Here is a 15,000-nt window from a genome sequence, read left to right as displayed (position 1 = left end):
ATTGACATTTCAATCCTGGTATTTTATCTTTGCATATATATAATATATATATATATATATATATATATATATATATATATATATATATATATATATATATATATATATATAATATATATATATATATACATACATATATATATATATATATATATATATAATATATATATATATATATATATGTGTGTTGTGTGTGTGTGTTGTGTGTGTGTGTGTGACCCGTCGACTCAAAACGGTATCATACTGGAATGAACACGATGTTTACAAATTTAATTGATTTTTAGCTTAAAACCCACAAAATATTCAGTTAAAAATAAATGACTCATTTCTGGATATTGAACTTTTCGTAGTTTTGGTCTTCTTAAACTTACTTGCTTAATTATCAATACTTAGTGATCGTTTCCAGCAGAGGTTCTTACAGATCCTCTTCATTGGATTTCAGTTGTTCTTTAGCTGGACTTGAAGAACCCTAAGCACATCCTTCCTATTTTTTTAAAATCAGTTTGACTTCAGCTTTTATATAGCCCAAAAAATCCACTAAACGTGTTCAAGGCGCTTTAAAAGGGGTCCCTGGCAAACAGCAACATGTGATATGTAGAACGAGACATGACACCTTTTAGGCGATATTACAATGGGTTTTTTTTCCGACAGACATACAACGCTGTTAACGACCAGGTACTCATTTTACACCTGAGTACGGTGAGAGGATTTGAGTAAAGAGCCTGTTTTTTTCTTCCAAGGACTCAAGCATGCGCTGAGCGAGGCTCGAACCCCCAGGACCTTCCGATCCGAAAGCGAGTGTCATACCACAACAATCACATACCCGCGCTTTAGAACTCAAATGTTTTCTCCATCTTGTTCATTCCAAGTTGATACCTTGTCCAGACAACGTGTCACAAATTAAATGTACTAGAGTGGTTTTCCAAAACTCCCTAACTACGTTTTTCCCCCATTGTGAGATATTGTGCATTATTTCCCCTAAAATTTCTCATCCGGTCTATTATTTTATCATATTTAAACTTCAATTCACACAAATCTAAGGACCTTCTTGGGCCATTTGATGCTTAAAATCAACTTTACATTTCAATTTATTTCATGGATGGAAAATCTTGAAAACTAGAAAAATCGAGTTAACCCTCTCCTTACCACCTACAGCAAAATTGACACATTTGTTATGATACAATATACATTTTTTTTTCTTATTCAGATATATTTTGTACATCATAAAATTTGAAGAACGATATTTATTTGATTAATAAGAACGTAATGTTGTTTTGTAGAGAGATTGTTTGTGTTTAAAAGAACAATATTTTTGCTGGACAGCCAGCCATGCCATTTTGGGAAAATACTGAAAATGATCGGTAAGGAGAGAGTTAAAGTTTACGTGTCAATTTATCTCATAAATGGCAAATCTCAAAAAGTAGAACAATCGAGTTAACGAGTTTTGTGGAAAACCATCCTTCGAATTAATATTATCATCATTTTATGAGACTATGACAACGAGTCACTCCTGATTTCACCGACGTTTCATTCAAAAGCCAAAAACAATGTCTTTCTATTCTGACAAACCAACAATAATAAAATGTAAATCTATTTTACAATGAATATAAAATGAAAATCGTTTTCCGAGTCGTAACCGCAAACATTATATTATAATAATTTGATATAGTTTGGATGCTGAATTATAATAAAGGTCACGAGATGTCTACACACACACACACACACACACACACACACACACACACACACATATATATATATATATATAGGAGATGGGATTAGCGGAAGAGTAGCGTCCCTTGATTGGACGTCACCCATAGTCTGTGACGTCACTGGCGGAAAAGTTATTAGAGAGAGAACGTCATGTTGGTTGTGCGCATACGTCTCTCGTCCTCTCCGGTGACGTCCAATCAAGGGACGCTACTCTTCCGCTAATCTCATTCCCTCTATATGTATATACACATACCCAAATATAATGTAATCATATTTTTTATGAAAATGAAAATCAAATTAAGAAACGAAGGAGCAGGCACTGGTGTGAGATAAAGATCTGGACGAGTGTGTATGAAACAGTCACAGACAGACAAAGCAAGAAGGAAATATACAAGAAGAAAACAAAAATTCCCAGAAAATCAGTGTATAGATAGTTCGAAGATGACGTCAATCAGGTTTTTTTTAATTGATTTTTGCCATCCGCGATTATGAGTAATGCTCACTGAACTGTATTAACCTGACTATAAACGTTCATGGTTACACACAGTTTTGTGTGTTGGTCCGTTATACTTCCGGATGGCAATGTTATGAGCTTCTTAGCCAAGCGCATACTATCTATAAACGTTCATGGATACACACAGTTTTGTGTGTTGGTCCGTTATACTTCCGGATGGCAATGTTATGAGCTTCTTAGCCAAGCGCATACTATCTATAAACGTTCATGGATACACACAGTTTTGTGTGTTGGTCCGTTATACTTCCTGATGGCAATGTTATGAGCACTCTTAGCCAAGCGCATACTATCTATACTACGGCTGGAGATCGAACCTCAGACCTTCTGATTACCGATGAGACGTACTTGCTACCATAACACAATCTTTTTTGAGAGAGCCCCTGTTGTGTCTCATTTGTAGTCAAAAAGTCTCAAGTTCGATCCCCAATCGAGGTCAGACTGATTTTTTGGGGATTTATTTTGTCTTGTATTTTTTTTTTTTTCCTTGCTTTTTCTCACGGTCACGATTTCATGCACACTTGTTCAAATGTGACCCTTCGTCTCAAAACGGTATTATGTCGGGATGGACCAGATACTTAAAAAGTCAATTAACGTCAAACTGGTCAAAAATATGAAACGTTGGTATTATTTAGCACAGTAAAATATGATATTCCTTCTCCTCTATAAAGCAAACAAACTCAACTTTAAGTCTGATATTTCTGGCTACAAATTCAATGTTCAGCATCTTAATCATCACAACTTAATACTGTTTTGAGGCGAAGGGTCACAAATATTTAAAAACTTTTTTTATATTTCTGTCGGACAAACTTTACCCTTTTGAGACGAAGGGTCACAAATATTAAATAACTTTTTTTTTATTTTTTTCTGTCGGACAATCTTTACCCTCTAACCTTTTGTCATAGCCTCATAATGTGATATTAATATAATATTTTATGTGTTCAGGAATTGTAATGATCATTGCCATGCTTTTAGAATGATGAACAATTGACGAGTGGTTTTCTAAAAACTCCCTAACTACGTTTTTCCAAATTTTGAGATATTGTGTATTATTTCCCCTAAAATATCTCATTCGGTCTATTATTTTATCATATTTATTTAAAAATCAAATTAATATCAAATCTTGGGAAAGTTTGTTTTTTTTGCCAAATGATGCTTAAAATAAAGTTTACGTTTCAATATATTTATCACATGGAAAAAAAAACTCAAAAAGTATTTTTAAAAATCGATTTAACGAGTTTTGGGAAACCCGGTTTCAATTTATTTGAAATGATGTAACATTGCATTTGTACTGACCTGCCAGGGAGAGCTTTTAGAGGGGAAATGAATTTCCTTTTATATAAAAGAATGAATGTTTCATTTCATGTTGCATGTCATATTATTCCATGTGTATCAACAAATTATGTTAATCGAAGAATGAGGAGAAAAATAAAAAATTGAAAGCCTCATAATTGCCATTCTCTGTATAAACTCATATTTAAAAAATTTGGCCAGAAAAACTCGTCCTTCAAATATCCATCAGTTTAAATGACACTCGTCTTGGCAAAAACCTCTCAAACCTGGGACTTCGCGAAGTGTCATGTTTGAGAAATTTTGCCAAGATGAGGGTCATTTAAATCGATCGAAATGTGAAGGACAAGTTTTCTGGCCAAATTTTTAATTATGAGTTTTTACAGAGTACGGCAGAATAAATTGTTCTTGGACAAATAGAAATAAACTTCAAAGAAGATTTTTGAGGAGAAAAAAAAAGAAGATAAATTTCATTCAAATTTTTTTCACGGAATACGGAAATGGAGCCTTTTAATTGGGTTTTCGTCAAATAGAAATAAACATAATAAATGGCTTTGCGGAAATGGTGTGCTATGAATCACTTTTCAAAGATCAAGCTTTGCTACTAATTATATAAAAAAGGGATCTTTTGAATTTCTTGGTTTCGATGGTATCGAGTAATACATCGTTTGCAATGAATTTAAATGTGTGTGTGTTTTTGTGTGTGTGTGTGTGTGTGTGTGTGTGTGTGTGCGTGTGTGTGTGTGGGGGGGGGGGGGGGTAAACAAATCGTGAGTTGTATTCAACAGTACAACCAATGGAATCACTTGTTTCCTTGACCACTACTAACGACAACTCACTAGACGCTGCACAAAAATAAAAACGGACGCTGCACAAAACTAAAAACGACGTCAAAAGTTTAGTCCAAGTGGCTCCCAGCGCTCGGCCATACGTTAATGATGGCTACCGTTAAAGTCGATGATACAGTTCTATTCTACTGTTCAGCAAGCTCTGTCTTTGCAAATATTCAACAATATGAATAATTTGATATATTATATTTAAAAAGTCTCCCCTCTACCAAACCCCCTACGAGAACATTATTAAAAAAGTCTCCCCCCTCCCAAACCCCCTACTAGAACTATATATATATATATATATATATATATATATATATATATATATATATATATATATATATTAATTTTGAGGATGTAGGAGCTTTCGGAAGGCCTCCCAATGTGTATCCACTCACCCCCCCCCCCCCTCCCTTTTCTCCTTGAGCGTGACACACTGCTGGGTGGTACAACAACACAGCCTTAAGCGGTAAATAACTGACATTCTTTCAAATCCAAACAAAAACTCTTATTGTTTATTTATTTCTTACGAAAGCTATGACCTACTAATAAAACCCCATTCAGGAAGTCGCCATAAGCCTTACCATGACAGCTGCTGTGAGCTGTGATATTATCAACCAAATATTATTGGCATTCCTGGCAAACTTTTCTATCATAATTTTGGCCAGAAAATTTTAAAGCTTAAAAAGTCGGATTAGAAATCTCTCCTAACTTGAGTTTGAGTCTAAAAAATTAGATTTCTTTGAATTCTCAAGTGTGAAAACAATTTTGAAAATTTTAGATAATATAAATCGATAAATCTTTGAGTTTTAAGTTTTCTGGCTAAACTATATTTTTAAAAAAGATTGGTTGTCTTTTCCGTGAGTAGTACAGACTGTGTTATAGTTTTAAGTCAATACTATCAGGATTAACGACTATCGAAGTAACACGGGTGATGATATTGTTATTATTATTATTAACGGTAACTATTTAACACATCTGGTGACGTAAATACACACACATGTTATACACTCACACCTATCAACTAGTTGTTGCTATGTGTGTATCTATCGATTCGTCAGCTATAGTATAACATTTATTATAATAATAACTACGAGTAAAACTTGCACATGTTATTGTGTGGCATTTAGTGGCCGGATGGGGCGGGAAGGTTTAACTCATTCATTCACCATGAGACCAAAAGTTTATAAAATTTTTAAAAATAAATAAAGAATAATTCAATCAAAAACAAACAAACAAATGGCGACCAAATAAACACACAAAAAAGAAAGATAACTTGAAAAAGGGGAGATAACTAACAAACCAAGATGTGAACAAGTGCCACAGGTGCCTATAACTCTTCTTGTTTTGTTGTATCTACTTACGATAGAAAATTATGCGTGTAACAAACGATGGGCGGGGGGCAGTGAAGGACATTGATGATATGGGTTTAAGTAAAACAGACGTCAGTTCTATCTGCCAGACTAACCGTGCAAAACACACACACACTCACACACACACACACACACACACACACACACACCCACACCTACAAACCTTGTGTTACCTTAAACGTTTGTAGCAGAGACTGAATGATAACACTGATGCGAAACTTGTGGAGTGGCAATAAATAGGTGTTTAATAACAGACGATGTATATATCTATCTAATATCTATGTCACGCCGTAGTGTCATGTCTGTCTGTCAACATCCTCAATCTCGCTCAAATTTGGCTCAGACATTCGCAGCTTTTCTATCTTCAGTTGGGTGATTACTTATCACCTTAAAATTCTCTCTAACATTGTCTGTCAAACTGCCTCGATATTATATTAACCGCTTTCATTATCGCTGGTTTTTAATCCGTTATTTGGGGAAAAGCACCTAGTTAAGAATTTAACCAGAAAACTCGTCCTTCAAATATCGATCGATTTAAGTGAAGCTCAACTTGGCGACAAAAACAAACAAAACAAAACAAACAAACAAACAAAAAAAAACAAAACCCTCTCATACACGAGGCCTCTTGATGAATGTAAACACACTGCTTTGTTTATGTAAGTTGTAAACACACCCATTGGTCAAGCTGAACTTTTTACGAGTTTTGTTATGTTGGATATATTTCGAAAACTATGAACACTTTTTATTGTGTAAGTTATTATGAGCACATTTTAAAATTTGACTTTTGACTCGAGTACATGGAAAAATAGTATGGATCGTTCCATATTGAACTGTTTATCCACCCACCAGACATAACAGACTTAAAACTTTAATTTTTTGCACGTAGCTTCAGTGTATTTATTGTACGATTGATATTCTACTTGAAAACATTCATATCATCAATACCTACTTAATTAATCCTTTTCGGGCCTTGAGGCACATCCGGCATCCATGAGACATTTTCATTTTTTGTTGTTGTTTTTTTTTTTTTTTTTTTTTTTGCGGTCGGCTGATTTTGCAGGGGCTGTATTCCAGGACATGCCTGCTTCCTTTATCTCTTTATCCATTGTCCTTTGCCGGGTCTGTTCGTAGCCTTCGTAAAGTTATAGCCTGGCACTGGCCAAAAAATGACGTCAAAATGCCAGTCCTTGGCCACAAAAGAAAACAAATCGTGAGTTGTATTCAATTGTTCAATCCACCAATGAAATAACCCGTTTCCTTGAAGTCTACTAACGACAACTCACTAGACGCTTCACAAACCTAAAAAATGACGTCAAACTGCCAGTTTGGGTCTCCCCCGCTTTCTCTTCCCATCTGCTGTCCAGTGCTCATAGCGCTTTGCATGGGGTCCCTGGCCAACAGCAATGCTTAACATGTATTTTCGGACAGACAACGCTGTTACCGGCCAGGTACTCATTTTACACCTGAGTACGGTGAGAGAATGTGAGTAAAGAGTCTTTTCCAAGACTCAACTATCCGCCGAGCGAGACTTGAACCCAGGACCTTCCGATCCGAAAGCGAGTATCGTACCACAAGACAATAATATAGCTTGCACACCTACAAAAATAAGTTATATAAACAAACAAACAAACACACACATATGCAGGATAAGAAGCAAATGTGCTGTTTACATTTCGTACACGTTGATATGACCACGCCCGCTAACACACACACACACACACACACACACACACACACAAACATTTATACGTGATACAAACACACACACACACACACACACACACACACACACACACACACACTCGTACAATACTCGTATTCCTCAGCTCGTGAAGAGCCTTTTCCAAGAACTCAAATTGTATACGCCGGCCGCTCAAATCGGAACTCGAACAAAGGACCTTCCGCTCCGAGGGCAAGTGTCACACCACTAAACCATATTTCCGTATCCAAGCCTTAACACGGTTTCGAGACGATTTTAAACAAAAATATCCACCACGGCATTATAAGATACCGTCGCCTAGGCATTCCATGGAGGAATATAGATAATCCATCAAACAAGTTGTCTGATGTCAACAGGAATCACCCATGTTGTTCAAGTGAGCTAATTGGGCGTTAATAATCTTAACCAGGGGAGAGAAAAAAATGAAAGTGCCTGAAACGGGGCTCGAACCCGGGACCTTCGTAAAGTTATGGCCTGACACTGACCAAAAAAATGACGTCAAAATACCATCTTTTGCCACAAAAGAAAACAAATCGTGAGTTGTATTCAATAGTTCAACCAATGAGATAACTTGTTTCCATGGGCTCTACTAACGACAACTCACTAGGCGGTGCAAAAACCAAATAATGACGTCAAACTGCCAGTCCTTTTGGGTTTCAGTGTCAGGCTATATTATAACGATGGCGACGCTCGAACCCGGGACCTTCCGGGTCATAGTGCAATGCCTTAACCACTCGACCACTTCGCCCCTTGGTAGAGACGAATGAGTCACGTTGTTATTTACAAAAGAAACAAAGATTGAAAAATAAGATAAAAGTTCAGGAAGAAGCCATCCAAACGCCAGACCAAAACACCAAAAGTGTACTCGATGTAACCGAGTCGAGTCGGGTGACCAGGTTGTTGATTTCGGTGTCAAATTGGATTTTAAGACTTTTGGCATGGTAAAAAAAGCTGGATATATGTGCGTAGCCATCGTTATGTTATAGCCTGATACTGAAATCAAAAAGGACTGGCAGTTTGACGTCATTATTTTGGTTTTTGCACCGTCTAGTGAGTTGTCATTAGTTGTGCTCATGGAAACAAGTTATTTCATTGGTTGAACTATTGAATACAACTCACGATTTGTTTTCTTTTGTGGCAAAAGACTGGCATTTTGACGTCATTTTTTTGGTCAGTATCAGGCCATAACTTTACGAAGGCCACGGTGTATGTGTCTGGTAGAAATTGATCAAAAGTGATTAAATTATCCTCGTTTAATTAGACTCACGCACATACAAGGGGCGCAGAATTGACCAGCTGGATGTCATCCTGAACTGGCCAGGCACGGTGAAAGTTCCATTGATGCGTAATGAGAAAATAAAATATATAAAAAAGACAACCATTTTCATCCCGTTTTAGCATGTAATAAAAAACAACAACAAACAAACCAAAAAAAAAAAAAGAGAAGAGAATAGAAAAATAACTAAAACAAAACAAAACCCCCAAAAATATAAGTAAACAAGTCAAGAAAAAAAACAAAAACAAGAGAAAAAAAAAAAAACAACAACTACAAACAATTAGCATGTTTTCAGAACAATTGGTATATTGATACATGTCAGGTTTGGCATTTTATGTAAAACTTATATGGCAACCCTGTAAAGCAGTCTTATAATATTATGATAGAGTTTCTAGTCTGTCTGCTGGTTGAAAATACAATAGTTTTATTCCAGTCACGTCACTACTATGCTAAAGAGACTAATATTACATTAGTGTGTATCATAAATAATTGAATAAATAAGTTTTAAAAATATATATAAGTAAATAAATAAACAAATGAATAAAAAAATAAAACAATAAATTAAATGAAAAGAAAGAAAACTACACAATAATATGAAAAATGAATACATCGCATTCAAATAAATAAATAGTACTTAAATAGATTTATGAATGAAAAAAAAAAAAGAAAAAGTATGAATATTTATAAAAATGAATAACGAAATGAATATATAACTAAATGAATAGGTGAATAAGTAGATAAATGAGTAAATAGTTAATTTACAAAAGGATACAAGACTACAATCCCAGACTTCAGACAGTCCTTACCGTTCTCTATAAAATAACACACAATTCACGTTCGTAAAACCCTCTCCTTACAAACAACGATAGAATGCGCTTGGCCAAGGAGTTCACAACATTGCCACCCGGAAGTATAACGGACCAACACACAAAACTGTGTGTAACAATGAACTTTAATAGTGTGGTTGATACAGTTAAGTGATTATCACTCACAGACGCGGATGGCAAAATACAATAACAAAGGCTTGAGTGACGTCATCTTCGTTCTATCTAAGGAAAATCGTCACATTCGTTACGATACAACCAACATTATTCTTATTTAATTTTCTCTTGCGCATCATAAAATTTATTTAAAGAAAATGAACAGTGTGTTGTAGAGCATATTTTGCTTAAGAAAATATGTATCGCAAGAATTTACTGCTATTGTGTTTAAGAGATAAAAAAATATATTTTTATGTTAGTTTGGTGTGAAGTTTTGGGGAAAATCCTGAAAATGGCTGGTAAGGGGAGAGTTATATCATCATAGGGAGATTTCGTCTTGCTATACAATCTATCTATTTCAAGAATAGACTGGAGTCACTCAGGGCGTTAGCCGGCGCAGTGCAGCGTCCCTACAACCACGAAGATTCAATATCTTACTAACAAATAAAGAAATAAAGGTTTGTTGTTTTTAAAAAAAATTCCCAAACAACTAAAAACCGAGCAGCGATGATAAAAACCCTAGATAGCTTTTAAAGTGGGCTCTGGAGTTGCTCGTTTGCTTACTTGTTTGTTTGTTTGTTTGTTTGTTTGTTTGTTATATTATTTCATTCATTAAATCACACCCTCCCCCCCCCCCTTCCACCCCATCCCCCTCCCAACCACCCTCTTCCACCCCCACTAAAATAAACCAAAAAAAAAAAAAAAACCCAAAAAAAAGCAACAACAAAAAGACCCCCCCCCCCCTCCTCCACTCATCCCTGCCCCCCTCCCACCCCCACTAGAACAAATTAAAAAAAAAAATAACAAAAAAAAAACAACTCAAAAACAACAACAAAAAGACCCTCCCCCCCCCCCCCTCCTCCACTCATCCTCCCCACCTCCCAACCACCCCCTCCCTACCCCACTAAAACAAACAAAACAACAACAAAAGTACGAGTACGAGTACAGACCAGTATTGATTGGATGCCTACGATACTCCAGCACTCTGAACTCATCCCTCATCCCACCAAAGAGAAAAGTTTCCCCCCAGACAACCAGCTATAAATCTTTCATCTTCTTTTAGGCGTGTGTGGCCACTACAGGCCATCTCCATCATAACTAACAAAGTCTTCTCTTAAATCAAATAATAATATTATTTCGGTATCGTCCGATCTAGATTCTAAGCTGGGGATATAAAAAAGTTAAACAAAAAAAAAAACAAAACAAAAACAAAAACGAACAGGTTCTATTTCTTTTTCACTGTGCAATGAATGGGTTGCTGGGTCTTTCTCGGGCCTAGTGAATGTTACTCTGTCTTAGATTATGATGATGATGATGATGATGATGATGATGATGATGATGATGATGATGATGATGATGATGATGATGATGAGGATGATGATGATGATAGAAAGAATCTTCAAGAATAATTTTAGACGAGAGAAAAAGTAGCAGTAGTAGTAGTAGTAGTAGTAGTAGTAGTAGTAGTAGTAGTAGTAGTAGTAGTAGTAGTAGTAGTAGTAGTAGTAGTAGTAATAGTAGTAGTAGTAGTAGTAGTAGAAGAAGAAGTAGTAGAAGTAGCTTTGCTAAGAAATTCATAACATTGCCATCCGGAAGTATAACGGCCCAACACACAAAACTATGTGTAACCATGAACTTTTATAGTCTGAATAATGCAGTTTAGTGAGAATTACTCATAAACGCGGATGGCAAAAGGCAATAACAAAGACCAGAGTGACGTCAACTTCATTCTATCTTTTTCTATAGTTTACCGGAGAAGAAGTATAGATAGTTCGAAGATGACGTCACTCAGGTCTTTGTTATTGTTTTTTTGCCATCCGCGTTTATGAGTAATGCTCACTGAACTGTATTAACCTGACTATAAACGTTCATGGATACACACAGTTTAGTGTGTTGGTCCGTTATACTTCCGGATGGCAATGTTGTGAACACCTTGGCCAAGCGCATACTATCTATAGATAGTTCGAAGATGACGTCACTCAGGTCTTTGTTATTGTTTTATTTGTTGCCATCCGCGTTTATGAGTAATGCTCACTGAACTGTATTAACCCGACTATAAACGTTCATGGATACACTCAGTTTTGTGTGTTGGTCCATTATACTTCCGGATTGCAATGTTATGATCTTAGCCAAGCGCATACTATCTATAGATCATAACATTGCAATCCGAAAATTCTATCTATAGATAGAATGCGCTTGGCCAAGGAGTTCACAACATTGCCATCCGGAAGTATAACGGACCAACACACAAACTCTGTGTAACCATGAACTTATATAGTCTGGTTAATACAGTTTAGTGAGAACAACTCACAAACGCGGATGGCAAAAACAATAACAAAGGCCTGAGTGATGTCATCTGCATACTATCTATTGGCAACATCAGGTCATGAGCATAATAATGGCCCTGAAAACTCTGTTACTTATCCAAAAAATTCGTCATAAAAGAGGACGGAAATCACGGGGGAAAGCTTGCTTATGAGTTGTAATCAATAGCTTAAAATTACTCACAAATATGGATGGCAAAAACACTATCGTGAGTTAGTTGTATTCAATAGTTCAACCAATGGGACCACTTGTTTCCATGAGCACTACTAACGACAACTTACTAGGCGATACAAAAACCAAATAATGACGTCAAAATGCCAGTCTTTTTGGCTCTCAGTGTCAGGCTATAGATAGTATGTGCTTGGCTTAGAAGCTCATAACATTGCCATCCGGAAGTATAACGGACCAACACACAAAACTGTGTATCTATGAACGTTTATAGTCAGGTTAATACAGTTTAGTGAGCATTACGCATAAACGCGGATGGCAAAAAAAAACAATAACGAAGACCTGAGTGACGTCATCTTTGTTCTGTCCAAAGAATCATCATTTGTTTCCTTGAGCACTTCTAACAACAACTCTCGTTCCGTTTGCGAGTGCTCTTCCTATAGACACTTAGATAACCACGCCTTTCGGACAGTCGTCACAATATTACTTATAAAAAATGGCAAGGTTTGGTAAATATAGCGAACTACATATGTTTTACTATTGGTATATGTGGCTAAGTAAAATACCCACTGTTCTACCGCCTGATCAATAGAACCAACAAAGAAAATTGGACGTTTATAATATGATCGAGAAAATCGTGCAATAACTAGTCACTCATCTGGCGGTATAAAAATAATAACAATAATCAGATTGAGGTCGATTTCTTCCACGTTATAGATAGAATGCGCTTGGCCAAGGAGTTCACAACATTGCCATCCGGAAGTATAGATAGTTCGAGGATAACGTCACTCAGGCCTTTGTTATTGTTTTTGCCATCCGCGTTTGTGAGTTGTTCTCACTAAACTGTATAGATAGAATGCGCTTGGCCAAGGAGTTCACAACATTGCCATCCGGAAGTATAACGGACCAACACACAAACTCTGTGTAACCATGAACTTTTATAGTCTGGTTAATACAGTTTAGTGAGAACAACTCACAAACGCGGATGGCAAAAACAATAACAAAGGCCTGAGTGACGTCATCTGCATACTATCTATAATGTTACCTACTCTTCGGCCGGCTGTTATATATCACTTACAAAACAACTGAGATATAATCCAAATAGTAACAATTCACTGGAAATTTGCCCCTTAGATAAATCGATGGGGATATATATATATATAATATATATATATATATATATATATATATATATATATATATATATGTATATATATATATATATATATATATATATATATATATATATATATATATATATATATATATATAATCGATGTAGACTGATTCCAACATCGAGGTTTATATTACAACAATAATTGCTCTATTGTTACGTGCCGAGCACTAATACTTGTATCTAACACGATTCAATATATATAATATATATATATATATATATATATATATATATATATATATATATACATACATATAATATATATATATATATATAATATATATATATATATATATATATATAATATATAATATAAATGGGATCACACACTTATATGTGGCCAAAACATATGTTTCTGTGGCTTTCATCCACGTCGTCAGTTGGCATATTGTCCGCAGAATATATATATATATATATATATATATATATATATATATATATATATATATATATATCTATATATATATATTAGATACATGAGATAATAAGGGGAGAGAGAGAGAGAGAGTGAGACAGAGACAGAGACAGAGAGAGAGAGAGAGCGAGAGAGAGAGAGAGGAAGAGAGAGAGAGAGAGTGAGAGAGAGAGAGAGAGAGAGAGAGAGAGAGAGAGAGAGAGAGAGAAGGCAGACAGAAGAGACAGACACAGGAGCACAGAGAATCAGTTGAAGATTGGAGTTCTTACAAAAAAAAAGACCAAAAAAATAAGACAATTCAATTAAAATGAAACACTACCTCAAAACAAACACCACTCTTGTTAAATACAGACGTATAAAGGGTTATAGAAATTTAATAAGAGATTGGTAAAATAACATTATAGAAGACAAAAAGAAGGAAGTAGCCGATATGAGACAGACCCACACCATCCTGCTACTCATACCCACCTCCCCCTCTCCCCCCCCCCCCTTCCCGCACACACACACATACACACATACACACACAAAATTACAGACACAAACGTATTGTGCATTAAGATAGCGCAATATCTACTCACCATACTCAAAGAGTTTTACAAGAGGTTCCTAGCCAACAACAACACGTATGACGCCTTTTAAGCTAAATTACAATTTTTCAGAAAGGCAAAGCTGTTAACAGCCTGGTACTCATTTACACCTAAGTACGGTGAGAATATGTGAGTTTAAAAAAGCCTTTCCAAGGACTCAACTATGCCCCCCCCCCCCCCCATTCAGAGCAGGGCTCGAACCCCAGGACCTTCCAATCCGAAGGCGAGTGTCAAATTTTAAGACCACACAGGACTAAGACAAGCTTGTTTGACACTGGCCAAGGAGGAAATGGTACGTGACTTTATGCACTGGACGAATAACCGAATTGTTCGTACGTCTCTATTTTGCATCATGATATTGAGACAAAACAAAATCGTCAAGACAGTCGAATAGACACTCCAATATTTTTCTAGACACCTACGTACGTATCAAAACATAATATAGTAGAAGTGGGAGGGGTTGGTGTATGTACTGAAATAAACACTGTTAAAAACTGACGTACATTGGTTCAGACATTAAAAAAATTGTTTAATTTATTATTATCATAATAAAATGAAAAAGACGCCTATGATGATGATATTATATTTTGATTGAGAACAGGAAGTTTTGTTTCTTATGCTCCGAAAACCTT

At 35.8% G+C, this 15,000-nt stretch overlaps 1 protein-coding gene across 4 annotated transcripts in view; it reads left to right on the top strand.

The window, feature by feature from the left end:
• Window positions 1-15,000, top strand: part of LOC144979807 (voltage-dependent calcium channel type A subunit alpha-1-like) — a 591,855-nt gene that overhangs the window by 12,612 nt on the left and 564,243 nt on the right. The window lies entirely within an intron of this gene.

The sequence above is a fragment of the Berghia stephanieae genome, chromosome 9, assembly GCF_034508935.2.
Source record: "Berghia stephanieae isolate SIO BIC M18660-M18661 chromosome 9, UCSD_Bste_1.3, whole genome shotgun sequence".
Taxonomy (NCBI): Eukaryota; Metazoa; Mollusca; class Gastropoda; order Nudibranchia; family Aeolidiidae; genus Berghia; species Berghia stephanieae.
Note: the sequence above shows the minus strand (reverse complement) of the source record. Positions and strands in the feature narration are given on the sequence as shown.